Below are 21,225 nucleotides of genomic sequence, written 5' to 3'. Positions count from 1 at the left end.
TTATTCATCAATCTAGTTTTGACCTATCGATCTGATAATTAGAAGCAATGCATTCAGCTGCAGCAGCACCCGCCGTGTCTCTCCTCTTCTCCCAAACAATGCTGCTGCTGCTGCTACTGCTGCTGCTTAGCTTGCAGTTGAATCTGCTATGCCTGATGGCAGATGCCAAACCAAATGCGGCAAATGCTACTGCTGCTTGCAGTTGCATCTGCTGTGCCCGATGGCAGATGCCCAACAAAATGCGGCTACGTGAAGATCGATCCGTACCCCCTTCAGCGTAGGCTCCATCAGTGCTAACTGTTCCACTGAATAGTCTCAAAACTGGCATCGATGGTTTCAATCTAACCTGCAACGCCATTGAAAGTGGCCTCAAGAAGCTATTCTTTTATGTTCTTGAGGTCTGCAATATTTAGTTGGTGCTGGTAATGCACAGGCTGCGACCATGTATATATCCTCAGCATGCTATGATCCAAATTAGTGATTACAACATCAATGCTACTTACTCGTACTGGAGAATAAGAATCAATGATCCATAAACATTCTCAGATGTCAGCAACAGGTTCGCTCACTCTCATCAGCTAGCTCCTTGGTAGAGACCAAGTGGCTCCAGTTCCAAATTAACATCTTAGATCACCACCAACCAATTGATGCAAATGAACAACAAACAAAATAATGACAGGCACAGTGGTGCCGGTAGCGATTGACTGGGCCATTGGAATTTGGAAATGACCTGTGAGGTAACTAACCGCAACCTAATTATTCCTGCATCAGCATTCAGCAATTAAGAAAAACAACATCAAGGTGGCGGTGGCTTCAGTTGGTAAGACACTTCTCCTAAGAGATTAGTCATTTGTCTCTGTCCACCTAAGAAAAACAACAACACAAAAATACTCATAAAGTTCACACGTATGGCAAACATGACATTAGAGCAAATTTGTCCATGTCCCAAGTGTAACCTCTGTTTCAATGTTGATCCTAACGGTGTCATCCAAAAGGAAGATAGTACCATCCTTTGTATAGTTTCCCCCTCCGTCCTCAGTTCATTTGTAGCCATGAAAAAACAAAAAACTAAGACAGTACCTCATTTATGAGAAAAAAATTGATGCCCATGAAAAAAAATGCTAAATTAACATATCAGTTAGAGAAAACCTTTTGCATCTTAAGCTGTAGTGCCCTTAGAATTAAGTACTATAGTGCTCTTAGAAGTATTGGCCTATAAGAATACAATTTATTTGGAAGTTGTTCCAATATACCAACAAACATTTTTTCAGCATTAAATCACCACCTAATTAAAAAAATATCTTCCTATTGTAAGTATTACAATAAATTATAGAAAGAAAAAAAATCAAGGAATATCTTAAGCCTCTTCAAATTTTGAGGAAAAAATACACAAGGAACATAGATCACATTCACAAGGACCTACTTAAATGCTAGCAGTTGTCCAACTTTTAAAATTTAGTGTTGAATAATTAAAGAAAAACTCAACCATCGAAATTGCATGTCTAAATCTACATGCCATATCGGAATTGCATGTCTGATAGGAAGAATGAAAATTTGTACATAGATTTCTAACAATAAGCTAGGATTTATAAGATGAAGAAAAAGATTCAAAAAAAGTCAAAAATATGGAAAACAAACCTCAGTGCTCTGTGATTGGAAATGCACATTCTCTATTCTGTACATTTACATGTAAATATGATTACACACCAATCACTATAATAATATCAAAATGTATTTAGTTATTAAATTCATTAAGCATATATACACGTAGAAATTCCAATCTGCTTGTCGAATTATTTCCAAGGAAGCAAGTAGAAAACTAATAATTTGGTTCTCTGCTTGACTTAATTCCAACGGCATCAAATTCACGATCGATGTAAACTGAAGTATAAGGTTCAAGCCCGGTAACATTTATATATAATATGAATATATAGTCGATCACTTAACTATACTACTAATCTACTTACCATGGATGTGTAGTAATATAATTTTCTTTTCAATATGAGTTTGTCTATGAGAAAGCGGTTCAGGGATTGGAAGTAAGGAGACCCAATCCATGACAAAGTCCCAGTAGAGTTGGTAGACAGTGATACTACTGGATGTGAGTATGACAAATATAAGCAATGTCAGCGTCTTATACGTCATGTACTTCCACGATAGTAAGACTGCCAACAACGTAAATAAAAACTTTCCAGTGTTTGTAACATCAATTTTGTTGAATGGTTTAACAATTCAACACTAACACTTCATTAATAAAATTTAATTAAGTAATTGAATTAATTAGTAATAAATATTTTTTCAACAGATGAAATATACCTGCACCAAACGAAACAGGAAAAAATATATAGTATGCATTATTCTTGTACTGTTTGGTTCGAATGCTAATCTTAGAAGAATACACAACATTTTCAAATCTAAAAAACCATGCAATACCATATTATATGTCTCATTAATAAAATTTGCATGCATAACATAGTTGCTTAACTATAATTAAACGAAGTTAAACTCATTTCAATAGCTAATTAGTTTTGTAATAAATATATATAAAATTTACTTGACTCGTGGTCCATCATTAAAATTTCAACCATCGACATTTCCTACAATTAATAAATTAATAAAAAATAATAACTAAGTAATTTTTTAAACAATTTATTGATAGTAAGTAGTTAATCTATATATAGTTACCATGGATATCAGCGAAAACATAATGTTGAACATCGTCCGACGAAAGTAGGAGCGTGTTCAGCTATAGAATATGTTTGATGGGAAGATAAGCAACACAATAAGCATCTGCACATGTTTATTAATTCATAATATTTAAAAATAAAAAAAAATTGAAATGATATCTATACACAAACATACCAGGACGAGGACTCTTGGAATAGAGTCAATATATTTGCTTGTACAAGCAAGACTCTTGGAATAACATCAATATACTTGCTTCTACCGGCAAACAGAAGGAGGAGAAGAGCGAGGAGGTCGATAGAGTCGACCATCAAAAGGAAAGTGCTGATGAGGAAAGCATCACGGTGCTCAAGAGTCGAATTAGGCGACAAGTTCAAAATGTAGTTATGATTGATTCTGTTACAGTGTCATGCCAATAGATTGCATCCATAGAAGAATATGTGCAAACTAATCAAAGCAAATACACTGCATGGAATGAAATACATAGAGAATATTCCAAAAAGTGTCGAAGAACAACTCACTGAAAGTGATATCAAACAATTGAGATAAGAATTAATACATAGAGAATTATACCAAAAGATCGGATAAATTCTTTCGATGTAATCATTAGGATGCATATTAAAATTAAGTAGTTGAGTTGAGCTAAGATGAAATGTAAAATGATTGATAACACAAAATTGTCGGTGAAGAATCCTGTAACAAACATATCTTTCATTGATAAATAATTAATGAGTTAATAATAATATAATTATATTCAGAGAAAATGTCCTCGAGCATTTCTTCTATAATTCTATGTGGGGGTGGGTTTGTCAAATATCCCTCCTCACGTAGTTGACAAATTGCTCCATAGGAGAGTGTTAGGTAATGCGATCGCCAAATTGCCGCCCGAATTAAGGAGAACAAAGGTAGTTCGCCAGCCTAGCCGCTAAACGCCCATTTTCACCCGCTTGATAAGTCTCCAAGTCGGCCTTCGAGGTTGATGGCTTGAACTTGGTTTGTTCCAGTTCGGCTTCAAGGATTCTAACTCGGTAGCCCAGGAGTCCAGGTCCCTTTGCTAACATATTATTCCATATCCTTGGCCCCGAGCTCCTTAGTTAGGCGAGCTACCTGAGAAGCATATGACTTTTTTAGGTTGTCCAACGCATTAGTCCTCTGCACTAAGTCCATTGTAGTTTTTTCCTTCATGCAGTCTTCGCTCGACATTTAGACTCAGTAGCCTACAAGAGCGCTTCAAGCTTTTCTTTGTTTACCCAATGGAGATCCGCAGCCTGCATAGCTTCCCCTAAAGCTTTCTCCTTCCCAACAGTTAGTTTCGTCAAAGTCTCTGTCTCCAGCTATAGTCGATGCACCTCAGAATTGCATTAGAGGAATGAGATTCTAGTTTTGCTATACGATCCTTCAGAATTTTGTTTTGACGATACGAATCCATCGCTAGCTAGCTTAGGTTTAGCCCGAAAGCAAAGAACTAATAAAAGAAATAGTTAGAATCACACCAACCCCACCTGCCGAAATAGAAAAATCATGGGCTTACCATGGAGGCATCCTGAGCGAACACATCTACCCAATCGGGTACCGAGCTGACGTTTATTTGTTTTATAGAGTTATCCAAGCATCTATCATTAAACCCTTTAATTCTGTCCTCTCGGATGGGTCTAGTGGTTAGCACATGAGGTGTTGCCACCAATGATGTCTCGGGTTCGAATTTAGGCAAAGTCGAGGTAAATGCTTCCCTTATGTGCTAGTCACTATTCCAAAGGCTAGTAGCCGCCCGTGATTTACCTCCTCCGTGTTGGCCCTGGGACGGGTTGGCGGGGGTGCTGGGGGTGAGCGTATTCGCCTTTTGCCACCAATTAAAGGAGGTGGCCTGGCTAGACGAGGATAGGCCTAGCTAGATGAGGACGAAAGGGCCAATTTGTTGAGGAGGTGGCCCCTCAGAATAGACTTTGCTATCTTTATCGGGGCTTTCCACCGAATGAAGGTTGAAGGTATAGATTCCCACTCGATCCCAATTTGCTCAACAACAGCAGGGCGACCTATCTCAGTCGGAGTTGTTTGAGGGACTGGAGGGACGGGCGAGGGTCTCTGCTCGAGTCGAGTCGAAACTGGGGCAGCCTCGATAGGCGACTGAGGTCTTTTACGGCGAAAGTCAGCGGTTCATTTGAAACAGACGACGCTGAAGCAGGATGACGAATGGGTAGGGGACCCTGCGGAGCTATTAGGATAGAATGGCGGATGGATGAGGGACCTTGTGGAGCTCTCGGAGCGGAATGACAAATAGGCAGGGGACCTTGTGGAACTCTCAGAGCGGAATGACGAATGGACGATAAACGTTGTGGAGCTATCAGAGCTGGATGACGAATGGGTGGACCTGCCAGAGCGGGAGGATAAAGGGCAGAGGGCCTGCCAAAATAGCCCATCCTCTTAGGTTTATTTCAAAATTACTCATCCGAAGGGATCCAGACACCGAGGCCCTGGATAGAGTATCCACTATAAAAGAGGAAAAACCAAAAGGGGGTAAATCAAAAACAAAGTTTGGCCAAACAAAGTTCCACTAGATAGAGTATCCGCTGGGAGGGAGCTTAGGCCAAACATCTACAAGATTCCCTCCTAACGCAACTCGGAAATATCGAACTTCAGGCCTGCCAATCGCTCTGAAGTTGCCTAGCTCAGGCACGACTGGAAGGAGTGATTGATGTCCAATCAGCCAAGCATAGGAGAGGGTTTAGTGAAGAAAAAAATACTTAGTTTTCCAATCCCTCCCCTGAAGAGGTATTTTGTCAAAAAAGGTTGTCCTAGGATGAGGTTGAAAACGAAAAATGTCATCAGTCGTTGCGGAACAAAAAAGCAATGAAACAGCCATGTCAAGAGAATTTCATACAGACAGAAAAAGATAGTGGTCTCACATAGTATGCGGATAAAATTGGGGATGAACTGGCAAAGGGGAATGCGGAAATACCGACTCATGTCGGAGAAGAAAGTCGGGAGGGGGAAATGAAGGCCCGCATGGATTTGATCTCTAAAGATATATATTTTATTACCGATCAATAAAGTGATATACTCCTTAAGTTGTTGATGAGGTCTCAGAAATCTTCTGATTTTATTTTTGTCATTGTTAGCTAGATTCTTTGTGAACATAGACTCCAGCGTGTCTTTTAGTGTTAACACCTATATTAATAGTAATTAATTACCAACTTTATATACTAGTAATTCATACACACATTACTATTTTTTTTCAACCTATTGAAGTATGACCTTTCCACCTCCCTTCTGAATAAATGGATAATTTATTTTTCATTTGATACCTTCATTTAAATAATTAACATTTAATTTATTTCAAATTTATAAACTAAGACATTAATTAAAGTTTTAGTTTTTTAATTATAAAACAAGGTTAAATATTAAAGATAAATGAATAAACTAAGAGATAAATTAAAACTATAAATAAATTAATAACTAATTACCTTTATTAATTTCTAAATTATATCTTTAAACGTCTCCATGATTAAATAACTATAAAGACAATATAAATATATAATTTGTATAACTTTATAATTTTTATTTACTATGAGAAATAAAAAAAAATATATAATAAAGAAAAGTAAAAACAACGATACCTATAATTCTTAAGATGGCAAATAGTGGTGTACAATTTGATGGAGGAATCCCGGATTAACATTTTCTTACTTCTCAACTCGATGATGGTCAATAGGGAAATATCTACCGTTTGGGTAAGCACTTGTTTATTTTCGAGGTATTTCCGTAGTTCATCCATCAATTTCTCTTCACTCTCGTGACACTCTTCCTCAATGGATTGAAAAAATCTATTTACCCTTTCTAATTCTTCATGTAGTTTATCTCTATACTTTTCGACCTACAATTTATATACAAAATATATTTTATATATTTATTTTTATTGCTAATAAATAAACAATTATACATATTCTATCTCATTATATATTATTATCCTCCTTTGTATTTTTCTACGAAGTTCCTAAAAAATTAAATAAAATATTTTTAAAAATAGATCAACTATAAGTTATTAATAGTATAAGGGTTTAGAGTTTACTGGAATCATTAGATCGTGAAAGATGTTTATGGACAGAGCTTCAAAGTCAACTCTATTAGCACGATCGTGATCTCGAAGACGATCCTTCAAATTGTATAATAGATGATTTAGCTCTCGGTATTGCATTAAGTCGTATTTCCATGGCATGATATCCCAAGAAAATTCATTTCTCATTTCCATCGATCAGGCTATTAAGGAAGAAGAGGAACTTCCTCTCCCGGATCAATCCTAATCTCAGACATAGAAAGTTAATGGGAGAAGCGATGGAAATACAACTTAATGCGATACCGAGAGCCATGGAAAGTTAATGGGTTCGCTACCACCGAGAACCTTCCTCTCATTCTCTTCTCCCATTAACTTTCTATATCTGAGATTAGGACCGATCCGTGAGAGGGAGGAAATTCCCCTTCTTCCTTAATAGCCTGATTGATAGAAATGAGAGATGAATTTTCTTGGAATATCATGCCATGGAAATACAACTTAATGCGATACCGAGAGCTAAAGCATCTATTATACAATTTGAAGGATCGTCTTCGAGATCACGACCGTGCTGACAGAGTTGGCTTTGAAGCTCTGTACGTAAACATCTTTTACGATTTAATGATTCTGGTAAACTCTAAACCCACACCATAAAACTTATATAGTTGATCTATTTTTTTTAAATATTTTATTTATTTTTTTAAGAACATCATAGAAAAATATGAAGGAGGATAATAATATATAATGAGATAGAATGTGTATAATTATTTATTTATTAGCAGTAAAAATAAATATATAAAATATATTTTCTATATAAATTACAGGTCGAAAAGTATAGAGATAAACTAAATGAAAAATTAGAAAGGGTAAATAGATTTTTTCAATCCATTGAGAATGAGTGTCACGAGAGTGAAGAGAAATTGATGGATGAACTACGGAAATACCTCGAAAATAAACAAGTGTTTACCCAAACGGTAGATATTTCCCTATTGACCATCATCGAGTTGAGAAGTAAGAAAATGTTAATCCGGGATTCCTCCATCAAATTGTACACCACTATTTGCCATCTTAAGAATTACAGGTATCGTTGTTTTTACTTTTCTTTATTATATATTTTTTTTTCTATTTCTCATAGTAAATAAAAATTATAAAGTTATATAAATTATATATTTATATTGTCTTTGCAGTTATTTAATCATGAAGACGTTTAAAGATATAATTTAGAAATTAATAAAGGTAATTAGTTATTAATTTATTTATAGTTTTAATTTATCTTTTAGTTTATTCATTTATCTTTAATATTTAACCTTGTTTTATAATTAAAAAAATAAAACTAAAAATTTAATTAATGTCTTAGTTTATAAATTTGAAATAAATTAAATGTTAATTATTTAAATGAAGGTATCAAATGAAAAATAAATTATCCATTTATTCAGAAGGGAGGTGGAAAGGTCATACTTCAATAGGTTGAAAAAAAATAATAATGTGTGTATGTATATATAAAGTTGGTAATTAATTACTATTAATATAGGTGTTAACACTAAAAGACACGCTGGAGTCTATGTTCACAAAGAACCTAGCTAACAATGACAAAAATAAAATCAGAAGATTTCTGAGACCTCATCAACAACCCAAGGAGTATATTACTTTATTGATCGATAATAATATATATATCTTTAAAGATCAAATCCATGCGGGCCTTCATTTCCCCCTCCCCACTTTCTTCTCCAACATGAGTCGGTATTTCCGCATTCCACTTTGCCAGTTCATCCCCAATTTATCCACATACTATGTGAGACCACTATCTTCTTCCGTCTGTATGAAATTCCCTTGACATGCCTGTTTCATTGCTTTTTTGTTCCACAACGCCAGGCTGATGACATTTTTCATTTTCAACCTCATCCTAGGACAACCTTTTTTGACAAAATGCCTTTTCAGGGGAGGGATTGGAAAATTAAGTATTTTTTTCTTCACTTTCCCTCTCCTGTAGCTTGGTTGATTGGACATCAATCACTCCTTCTAATCATGCCTGAGCTAGGCGACTTCCGCACATAGCGATCATTCACCGAAGCTTCAGAGCGATTGGCAGATCTGAAGTTTGATATTTCCGAGTTGTGTTAGGAGGGAGTCTTGTAGATGCTTGGTCTAAGCTCCCTCCCAGTGGAAATACCGCCCTCACTAGGTAAGAACTTTGTTTTTGATTTACCCCCTCATGCTTTTTTCCTACAAATGCCTTCTCTTTTGCAATAGATACTCTATCCAAGGCCTCGGTGTATGGCCCCTTCAGATGAGTAATTTTGAAATAAATCGGAGAGAGGGGGGGGGGCTATTCTGGCAGAGCGACGAGGCCCTCTGGCTGTCTATCCTCCCGCTCAGCCAGGTTCGCCCATCCATCATCCAACTCTGATAGCTCCACAAGGTCCCTCACCCATTCGTCATTCCGCTCTGAGAGTTCCATAAGGTCCTCCGCCCTTCCGTCATTCCACTCCGAGGACTCCATAAGGTCCCTCGTCCATCCGCCATCATATCCTAATAGCTCCATAGGATCCCCCGCCCATCTGTTATCCTGCTTCGGAGTCGTCTTAGCTCGACTGCTTAATTTCAATGTGCATCTTAATGATTACATCAAAAGAATTTATCCGATGTTTTGGTATAATTCTCTATGTATTAATTCTTAGCTTGATTGTTTCATATCACTTTCAGTAGGTTGTTCACCGACAATTTTGTAATATTCTCTGTGAATTCCATTCCATGCAGTATATTTACTTTGATTAGTTTGCACATATTTTTCTATAAATGCAATCTATTGGCATGACACCATAACATAATTAATCATAACTACATTTTGAACTTGTCGCCTAATATGGCTCTTGAGCACCGTGATGCTTTCCTCATCAGCACTTTCCTTTTGATGGTCGTCTTTATCGGCCTCCTCGCACTTCTCCTTCTGTTTGCCAGTAGAAGCAAGTATATTGACTCTATTCCAAGAGTCCTCGTCCTGGTATGTATGTGTATATATATCATTTCAAATTATTTTTATTTTTAAATATTATGAATTAATATACATGTGCAGATGCTTATTGGATTGCTTATCTTCCTATCAATCTATTTTACGACTCAACACACTCCTACTTTCACCGGGCGATGCTCAACATTATGTTTTCACTGGCGTCCATGGTAACTATATATAGATTAACTACTTACTATCAATAAATTGTTAAAAGAATCACTTAGTTACTATTTTTTTATTAATTTATTAATTATAGGAAAAGCAGATGGTTGAAATTTTACTGACGGACCAACTAACGAGTCAAGTAAGATTTATATATATTTCTTACAAAACTAATTAGCTAATGGAATGAGTTTACCTTCATTTAATTATATATTAATTAACTATGTTATGTTATATGCGGATTCCATTAATGGGACATATAATGTGGTATTGCATAGTTTTTAGATTTGAAAATGTTGTGGATTCTTCGAAGATTAGCATTCGAATCAAATAGTACAAGAATAATGCATACTACATATTTTTCCTTATTTGTTACGTTTGATACAGGTATATTTCATCTGTTGAAAAATATTTATTACTAATTAATTCAATTAATTAATTAAATTTTATTAAATTAAGTGTCTGTGTTGGACTATTAAACAATACAACAAAATTAATGCTGTAAACACTGGGAAGTTTTTATTTACGCTATTGATAGTCTTACTACGGGGGAAGTATATGATGCACAAGACGGCGACATTGCTTATATTTGTCATACATCTAGTAGTATCACTGTCTACTAGCTGGAATAAGAGTCTAAGGGTGCGTGAACCAGACACGCTTATAACTCACCGCTGGGATGAGAATCTGGGCCTGACCTGATAGTCGTTGGACGCGAGAGCCTTGCTCGCTTATAACTCACTCTGGGACGAGAGTCTAGGAGGCGCATGAGCCTTGCACATTTATAACTCATTGCTGGGATGAGAGTCTCAGACCCAATCAGATGGTCGTTGGACGCGAGAGTCTTACTCGTTTATAACTCGCACTGAGGCGAGAGTCTAGGAGGTGCATGAGCCCTGCACGCTTATAACCCTGACAGTGGTGTCCCTTGGCGAAAATTCGATAGGCACTAGGACCGACCGGGTGTATGCTTGGAGCCTTGCCCATGCAAAGTGAGAGGACTGAGCCCTGGGGTCTGACCGACGTGGAGCTGACCGGGAGTAGACTAGGAGCCTTGCCCATGAGAAGTGAGGGGACTGAATCCAGGGGTTTGACCAGCGTGGAGCTGGTCGGGAGTAGAATAGGAGCCTTGCCGATAAGAAGTTACAGACAGTGAGCTGTGATTCCGATCATTACCGGAAACGACGAGAATGGATTGGGGTTGTGTTCAGAAGTGAGGGAACTAAGCCCTGGGAACCCGGCCAACTATTGGGCGATTTGGACACGTACCCCTCGACTTTGACTGCCACCTTATCTTGACTTTTGACCGCCACCTAACCTTGACAATTAGCCTTGTGTTATCCTTCGGGCCACCCACTATACGTCGTATCAATAACCATTCAGTGAAAAATTGGCAAGAACACCACCCAGACGTGAACAAACATACTTCCTCGTTTTGATAAGAGACGACTTTCAGTGGGAAGCCAAACTTGATATTTACACTAATAGTTTTGAATCTAGGGCAACTACTATACTGACATTGCTTTCTTCCTGATTATAATGCTATTTGATACGGCGATAAGAGTGGACCCCCACCCCCAAAAAAAAGCGGGTCAAAGTGATAAGGACTAGCTGACATGATGGTCAAAGTCAATAGGAGGTCAAAGGTGTCAACAACGGTTAGGGTGAGCCCGAGCTGCTTACACACCCAGTAGAAGATAAGTGTCCAACTAAGCCTTCGATTTGGTCGGATTTAGCATCCTAGTTTGGAACCAATAGGCCATCCTCATTGCCAAGTAGTGAATATGTTGATGTGACTCAAGCCGATCGGGCTTTAAGGCCGACCAGGTCCAATGTTCCTTCACTCTGTTCAAGGGATAGACCGAGTGAGCGCCGAGTCGAAGGCGGCATCCCATAGGACGAAATGGGCATCCTCCTGGCCGATTGACGACCGATTGGCTTATAGAAGAATCGTGCACCTATCATGTTGTATTTTTCTGGAAGTTTGTGTTAGAAATGACAGAGAACATATTGCAGGCAAATCGTACTTTAGAAGATTCTAGCCAATCAAATCATAGAGATATACGTGTCCGCTTAGGGAAAGGTATCAAAGACACTTTATGGTTTGTCTTTTCTTAGTAATGCATTGGGACAGCATGTCGGTACTTCAATGACACTAAAAGGGTCTCCATCGCGGAGGAATGCAATGCTTCATATTTGAACACGCTCGTTGCTACAATTTTTATGATTTTTCTCCTCATACGTCGATCATTGACTTGAGCATCGGAGGAGCAATGCCGGAAATCCCTTCCCTGCCCCGACATTAACACTCCTTGTGTTACAGGAAAGCGCACAAGATCTTCACCGAGTTAACAGCAGAGTCTCGTTCCCAGCTCACCGCCTTCATCGATTTCGGACAAGATCACTATTATATGAAAGTATTCTGATATACAGACGGTTTCAATAAGCAGAAATATGTATTCATTTTTTTTCTTTTAATGTTTACCTCCATTCCCCATTTGATGAAATCTGGAGACTCGCATGCCTTGTATTCATCGACCAAGCTTTCTATTATCTCCTGAGATTCATCAAACTCAGAAAGATCATTATCCTGATAAAGCCAAGCAAAATAATATAATTAGATACGAGCATCTTAATGACATACTTAAACTTTTCAACTTTCATGAACACACAATCCAAAAAAAAGGCTTTGATGTTGTGAATTCAATCCAAATGTGGAGTCTTGGAACTCTGGGACTTACTGCAAACATTGGAAACTTTCGATAATTGTCAAGGAAAGCCTGTTTTTTCCTCAGCTTTTCATACTGACCCAGTCATTTGCTGAAAAGATGCCGAATGCTGGTATGGTTTTGCCAGCATTAGACCACTTACCTAAATGAATTTACAGAAAGTTGATGGAGTTAAATTGGACTTAATTCATAGAGGGAAATATCAAATCAAATTGAATTTTCACACGTATAAGTCTAGTCATGGCAACCATTCCAATCATTTCTCAAAATAGATCTCATCACAGTTTCTTCATTTAGTTTCCAAATGCTTTTAGAACAAGAGATTTCTCTTCTAGATGGTGTTAGAAGTTATCAATCTAAAATACGAGACAGAAGAGGATTAACTTCCAAGAGATGGAATGCTGGTCTTGCTTAACTCATTATATTATCTACAGAGAGTGCAACGAGGGTTTTACCCGATGGGTAGTTTGGATGTATGGCGATTTTCTAGATAATGCAACCTGCAAATACATAATGAAAGTCAAACCAAATTGAATCAAGAAACAATACAAATTATATCATCCACGTGACCTGAATGCTAGCTGGGCCCCACTCAATAAAGTTAACGAGCTTTCTTTCACGTATGCTTTGCAAGCTTTCATGTACCCAAATGAAAGAACAAATTAATAAAGATAACAGGACAAAGCCAAAAAAGAGCTATTTCATAAACAGATTATCCAAAAAAAACTCGTCGATGATAAGTCATGAGCAACAGCTGCTAGTTAAAGATCCATTATATTACTTGAAGACTCAACCATGGATTCTTACTAGTCCATAGGTCCTGCCCAACATAGACAGTAATGTGCGTATAATTTTTTTACTGTTGCTAAGTATCAAAATCATTGTTGGGACATTTTTATCACTGAATACTGGTGCATTCTAACCGTATTTGTTTGCAACGGATGCATTTACAGACTCAAAAAACTAACGAACTGACAAGAAAAACATAGCTTCGTAGATATACGGAAAAAACACTCAACCTAGTTTCCAAACAAACCATTACCTGTGTAGGATCCACATCTCCTTGGATAATGTTTAATATGGATATATACTTAGCTTGGATAGCTTCTCTTGTACGAGCGTAAGATGACACCATAATATTTTTAGTCTGCCAAGGAGAAATCGGTCAGGAGCAGATCCATTTAGAAAAGCACTACAAAATAATAGTAAAAGGAAGATTGCACTCGCCTGTAAAAGTCGCCTCATCACATCTAGAACAGTAGTCTTACGTATCATATTTACCTGAAAAAAAAATGTTGCCAGCAAGAAATTCACATACCAATAAGATCAAGACAGTACAAGCCTCTAGAAACAAATGAAGGTAAATTCTAGGAGTAATTTGTCTGAGACAGAATTAGAATGCATGAAGATTGTAATTTCATCTAAGAATATGATTATTTGGACAGATAAGTGAGTGGACAGATGATAGAACAGATTCTTAAAAAAATTGCTCCCTCTTGTTGTTTACTTGGGCGGATGGACTAGAAATAGATGAAAAAAATTGAGCAGATCAAATGGGTTCCAGTAGCTCATTTATTATCCTCCCAAATCAAGCAGATCAAGGAGATATTCATATTTCTATGTTATTTTAATTCTTATCCATCCTTTTATGATCTTATCCATCTGTCCAGAACAAGAAACTATATTACAGAATTATGAATCATTATACTTTACCACAGAGATGGTGAAACAATCATTTAGAACATCCTAACAAGTGCATCAAGACTTTTTTCTCAAATTGACATGCAAGATATACCAGAAGAAGATTATGACAAGAGTCACGACAAATTGATGCACTTATTATAACTGATGCAAGTGAGTAGTAGAAAGCATCAATGTGCAATTCAAATTGGCATTTAAGAAGACAAATTAAGTCATTAAATTTCTAATTTTTTGTTGTAGCAAACAGAAGCCAAAGTATCCTAATTTCTAAATATTTTCCTCATTTTTGAGATTCCCTGCCCCATTTCATTAATGATCAACTCACTAGTAAAGCACAAAACTGGACAAAACACAGAAAATTGAACATAGAACACTTCATCAAATACAAGTAAATAGGCAATCTCATAAAAAAATATTAGAATGCCAATTATAAGCATATAGATGTTTATCGATGTGGACTTCCTTCTGGGTCTGCTTGCTTCAGCAGATTTAGCACACAAGGACAAAAAGGTTTTGATTAAGCTCACTGTCTTTGGAAAACGTGAGGCTCTATTGATATTAATTATATATTAGGCAGACTAGTACCATGATACCCTTCATAATTCAATTCCCAAAATATACAAGCAGAACTATAAAAGGAATTGTCAAACCTGTCGTTCCACAGTAAGTGGTGTATATCCTGTCATCAGAAAATGGCATCTTGGAGTTGGAATCAGGGATGCAAGAAGGCCAACCAAATCATTGTTCATGCATCCTGGGTACTGCCGAGTAGTTCTGCTAGCAGACATGACTGTGGAGACCAAAGAATTTGTTTGAACAAAGGTAGGATTCATTAGGTGAAGCGCTCCACAGCAATCCTATTCAATGTGCTCCACAGCAATCCTATTCAATGCCCATATTGTTGAGAACAATGACACAATCTGCATTCAATGCCAACCTCTTCAAAGTCAGAAGTGGATTGTACGGTTGGACATCCACATCACTGGTTTCCATTTGGTTAGGGAATACACTATATGTCTGGACAAGTTTTTTTCTGTAACGATCATTCAGAGTCTCCAAGAGATATGAACCCATACCTGTACTACATGCAAATCACACAAAAGAAAGAAAACATATGTTAGCAAGAATGCAATTGTATATCAAGATAGTTACTACATGGCATAAGCTACAAATATACTGACAATGATTAATGCAGATGACAAACCCTGGACCACACATCTACCACGTAATGTGGTAATAAGATGCATATTATTCCTTGCACACATGTGAAGGGAAATATGGAGCAATTATTGACAAGCACAGCAACAATATAGCTTTCAAGAACAAAAATAATTTTATTTTATTTTAGTTGACATGGTAGAAGGCAAGTACTTCATATAATAAAACCTATCAAACTCAAGAAGCTAATTGTTTTCCTATAATAATATTGCTCATGTTTTCCCCTGATAAACAAATTTCTTTACACATTTCTAATTTGATTCCACATCAACAGAAAAAAAAAAAAAAAAAAAACTAGAAAATATCTCCATACTTGACCAATAACCTTCTCGGTTATTATAATGCAGAAAAGCATTCTCAAGTTAGAATAAATTATCGATGATCTGATCTCACATTATACTGCATTCTTATCCAGAGAAATTATTTTGTGTGTGATTGTGTAATTAGCTAAAAAAGGCAAAGAAATGCAATAATGGTAAGCATATAAATACAAGCTTTATGATTAGTCCCATGTAAACCAGGAAGAAGATAAGCATTGGCGCACAACCTATTGAGCTTTATTAAACAATTCAACAACAGCGTTAGCTTTAATTTGCATGACAGATGCAGGACTTCAGAATACAATACTATGATAACATCAAAAAAGATGCTCACTAATATTGCTCATATACAAAATTCAAAAGACAATTCAGAATTGAAAAGAAAAAGATCTGTTAACTTACATCGCAATGAAATATCAACATCGTTTATATCTAATTAGAGGCACCAAAGTGATGGAAGAGAAACCCAATACCTGAACCTGTTCCTCCAGCAATTGAGTGGCATAATACAAAACCTTCAAGACTATCACTTCCATCAGCTTCTCTGTCAACCATATCCATGATGTCATCCACAACTTGCTCACCCTAGAAAGGCCAAGTTACAACAAATCAAGGTTAAGTCGCATTAATTGATGGTATGAGCATTAAAAATAATGCAAATAAATAACTAAGAAAGTCACTTCCACGTGCCAATAAATAGTGTTAAATTTTATGCCAATAATGTTTGGTTACAGGAAAAGACCCAATCAAGGGAAAAAGTAAACAAATAGCCTTCTTAGCTGAAAGTAGTAAAGTAATATTATTTGTAGAAAAGAGAATAATTAAATATATACAAAGACACCAACAAAATACCTAATAGTAGCACTTACTCTAAGCAGCTGTAAGAAAGCTGACATTCTACACATTTATACTGTTAGCACTCTCCTTTTACATGTTAATAAGAAATCAATCAGATTTGAGTGGCCCAAGCCAACATGTGAACTGATGGGATAGATATTACTGACACATAAACAATTATATCATTTATATAACACATAAACATAATTCTGAATGGCTACACTATCATGGTGGGACTAAACTAACTCTAATAATCATACAGCAAATACAGGAACAGTTTTCACTATGGCACCAGCGGATCATCACTAACCATACTGACAAGTTATAAACAAACCAGTCCCCACGGGAAGAGCATATGGTCATTGCATGGGGCGTTGCCACCAAGAGGTCTGAAGGTCAATTCCCAGCAGCGAAATGCTTCCTGGTTCCTGCCCTACCCCTGCAATGGTCACGGTTCAAGGAAAAAAGTCACCCGTAATTTACCTCTCTACAAATGAGTGTGGGACCGGTCGTGTGGGGTGCCCGAGGTTAGCGTATGACCTTTTGCCACCAAGTTATAAGCCAACCAATTTATTGTGACAGAACTTAGGAGGATATGCTAAGAGAGGATTCTTAAAAGGAATTTTCTAAACTAAAAGCTTACACCGTGTAAAAATAGATGGTTAAGCAAGTAGGCAGTTACATCACCAAAGAGCCAATAGACCCGAATACATTTCCAAAAAGTGAACATATTTTTTGGTCAAAATCCAACATGAAAATTATATTCATTGACAAATAAAACTTTTAGTTTCATTTCTTTATGCAGAGCTATTGATAAATAAACAAGACACACTGCTGACCTTATATAAGTTAAAGGTTACAATTAAGCATCCACCTTCCATATATCTGATTTAATAAGAAAAGGAATTTGAATAAAAATAAATAAAGCATAACATACTTGATGGTAACCACTAGCCCAGTTGTTCCCAGCTCCACCACCATGGTCTGAGAGAAAAATGTTTTCGTGGTTGTAAAGATTTCTGTATTCACTATTTTGGATGTCATTAATTACCCTTGGTTCCAAGTCCATCAGAAGAGCTCTCGGTGTATAGTGTTGATAGTCAGCTTGATAGAAGAACACAGCCTTCCTGTCACCACCCTGTCGTGTTCAAGGTGTTATATGCCTCATAGCAAACAGTAAAAGAACTTCATGAACACCAATAGGGTTAGTGCAGGAATATATAGAATGCGCACTTGGATTTTTAGCTTGAGTCAATTTTTCGAATAAGTAGTAGAAATGGGCTCATATTCCAAAATTAATGGAGTCAATGAACTCTGGAACACCAGTAAGTCAAAGAAAAGAAAGGCAAAACAAGCATTTTGGCAAGTCAACCAACTTCCAGAGGAAAATGTCACTGTGTACGCTCAACATAGAACTCAAGGACCGCTAAGTCATCAAAGCCTTACTATCTATTTACTTGGTAAAAGTAACAAAACTTTGGCGCAAAGGGATCTACGATTTACAGTGGCCGCGGCTCCTTCAGGAGAAATCTTCGAAGAAGTCAGAGAACGAACCTGAGTGGCGAAATCTACGAGGAGGCCGCCCTTGCCGATCCCGTGCTCGAGGCAGAGCTACTTCCAGAACTCCATGCCGATCTGGTTGCCGCATTGCCCGACCTGGATGGTGATGATCTCGCGCGGCATCTCTGCAGGAGGCGAGCAAGTGGTCCGAAGAAAAGGAGACAGAGTTAGGGCTTCTTCTCGGTCGAGCTTCGTGCCGGTACTCGACGTCTGCCTGGTGGTGATGCGAGATGGGGGCAGAAAGGGTTAAAAGGGTGTTGAGGTACTCAAATCAGGGGTTTTTATTAAAATTTAAAATTAGAAGAGCCTTGACAAATGACAACTCAACTCAGAGTTTCCGAATAAACGTACGATTCAACGGTAAACTTTGGGGCCATGATGGTAAATTCGGTAGAGTCGCGTGACATTTTTTAATTTGGCCCCTTAATTTTTCTTTTTTTCAATATTTCCCTCTATTCTCAAAATGTTCTCACTGTTTTTTTCCATCCTGATAAACCTGCGCTGTGTGTTTTACTGATAGAAAAGCCATCTCAGCGCTTTAACTTTGTTTCCCCTTCCTTGTGTAATCGGATTTACACGGATATTCTGCTCTCGGAAAGATAGAATGCTTAAGTTGTTTTGCATTCTCTATACTTTTCATTTACAACCTTCACGGAACTATTTCTCAAGTTAAATGAACAAGTCTTCTAAGTCTAATATATTTCCATCTCGTTTAACCTTGTATAAACCACTACAGGTGGGCAATAATCTCCACATCCACATTGGCTCTTCAGTTATCTCTATTTCCTGAGCTTATTTGGCAGTTAAGGAAAGCTCAAGTATTTTCTTCATTTATGCTGAAATCTAAGAACTTTTTTTTTTTTTGGCTAGAGCAGATTATTATATTGACCGAGATATCTGCATGCACATAACTGAGCAGATGTGATTTTGACATGGTATGATGAAAATGATACTCTTGATGCCATATAATGAAAGGTAACAGAGCACTACTAGGTGGCAGTTAGATGACAAAAGTGAATGAGATTCAAATTATATGAATCACACTCTAAATCCACCAGATGAACTACACAGTATGATCCATCTGTAGAATTGTTCAACTAGAGAGAAAATGATTAGCATTGACCAAAGTCAGTGATGGGTTCACATTAACCATACAATTAGGAAGTATCATCATATAAGGAGAGACAGTTCTCCAACTCTGAAATAAAGCCAGTCTGAAGTAGTTATCAAATTTCTTTGGAAGCATGGGCCTTTCCCCCACATCTTGAGTATGTGAATCAGCTGTGTAACCTTATCGAGGGATATTGTGGCTTATAAACCATATCAAGCACATCAAAGAGTTTTACCCTTGAATGTGTTGACCTGATCATCAAAGAGTTATAAACCATTCAACTAATTGCTCCTCAATTGGCACAGTGACTTGACATCATATATATAAATAAATTCTACAAAATCATGCAACTGTATACAACATTGTCATAATAGTCATTTTGCTCGTTGATCAATCGGGAGAACTGTGAGGAATCTCATGTTATCTTCAGACACATGAAATGAAATGATATGCAATGTTTGCACCTGCAAATGAAATTAAACATTGCAGCTATTCTGCTCAATCTTTGATTTCAGTTTACAGCAAATATATATGCTGATTTAAAAACCCGACCTGGCGGCAGATGAAGTCTTGTTGGTTAGTGATTTTACTGATTTTAACCAGCACAAATCCTGATTGCACTGGATTACCTCTAATTTCTGCTGTCTTGATGATTCCTAGTCACGTTTTCATTATTTAATAACCCGTTAGTAATTCAGATTGGTTGAACTCTGTTTTATTGAAATGAATTATGATCATTTTACCTCGCATAAAGTTTTCATATAAAAAAACATCTGAACAAAAGACCACCATACAGAATCTAATGAGTAATTAAACAATCGTGCTTTATTTCATCCTTTGTTCACAAATAATGGACAAACTAATACTATATAAATACACTGAGACAAACTGTTTCCATTGTGTAGAACTAGCTGTGTCTCTCTGCTCCTCTCCCAAATGCGGCTGCTTCTGCTACTTAGCTCGCAGTTGCATCTGCTATGCCTGAGGTCAGATACCCAACCAAATGCGGCAAATGCTACTGCTGCTTGCAGTTGCATCTGCTGTGCCTGATGGCAGATGCCCGACGAAATGTGCGTGGCTACTTGAAGATCGATCTCTTACCCCTTTGGCATCGGCTCCATCGGCGCTAACTGTTCTGGTGAACAGTTTCAAAACTGGCATCGGCGGTTTCAATCTATCCTGCAACATCATCGAAAGTGACCTCCAGAAGCTATTCTTTTACTATCTTGAGGTATGCAATATTTCGTTGGTGATGGGCCAAGTGAGCATGCTGCAACCACGTATATATCCTTGGTGTGCTATGATGCCGCCATCCGAGTTGGTATGTGGCGAATGTTGTCATAATAAGGTCGCAGGGTTGATCCTCGAGGTAGTTGGAGAATAAATCCCCTATCCCCGTATTATACCCTGTCCGTCACATACTCGCTCGGATGCTACGATTTACCTCTCTCGTGATGGCCTTGGGTCGGATACGGCGGGGGTGCTGGGGGCGAGCGTTTCATCTTTTACCACAATTGGTGTGCTATGATGTCAATTAGTGATTACAATAACAATGCCACTTCCCTGTACCGGAGAATAAGAATCAATCATCCATAAAGATTCTCAGATCACTGCAACAAGTTCACTCACTGTCATCGGCTAGCTCCTTGGTAGAGGCCGAGTGATTCCGGTTCCGAACATTGATCTTAAATCACCACCAACCAATTGATGCAAATGAATAACAAACAATAATGGGGATCGCTTCTTATAGATTCGCTTAGAATAATTTTGATCTAGTTCATGACCTATTAGAATTAGAAAGTGCTCTATTAGAATTTTCATGAATAGAAAAAGATTACAATTAATTT

At 37.3% G+C, this 21,225-nt stretch overlaps 1 long non-coding RNA gene and 1 pseudogene across 1 annotated transcript; both read right to left on the bottom strand.

Moving 5' to 3' along the window:
• Window positions 1-465: 465 nt before the first annotated feature.
• On the bottom strand, window positions 466-5,944 carry LOC122035985. Its single transcript, XR_006127298.1, has 2 exons — window positions 957-5,944; window positions 466-864 (listed from the first exon to the last, which is right to left on the bottom strand). It is a non-coding gene; the product is annotated as an uncharacterized LOC122035985 (long non-coding RNA).
• Window positions 5,945-8,494: 2,550 nt separating this feature from the next.
• LOC122035984 lies at window positions 8,495-18,504 on the bottom strand (annotated as a pseudogene).
• Between the last annotated feature and the right edge of the window lie 2,721 nt (window positions 18,505-21,225).

Source organism: Zingiber officinale, unplaced genomic scaffold, assembly GCF_018446385.1.
Source record: "Zingiber officinale cultivar Zhangliang unplaced genomic scaffold, Zo_v1.1 ctg128, whole genome shotgun sequence".
Lineage (NCBI taxonomy): Eukaryota > Viridiplantae > Streptophyta > Magnoliopsida > Zingiberales > Zingiberaceae > Zingiber > Zingiber officinale.
The sequence above is the reverse complement of the archived record's forward strand: the minus strand, read 5'-3'. Positions and strand labels throughout refer to the sequence as shown.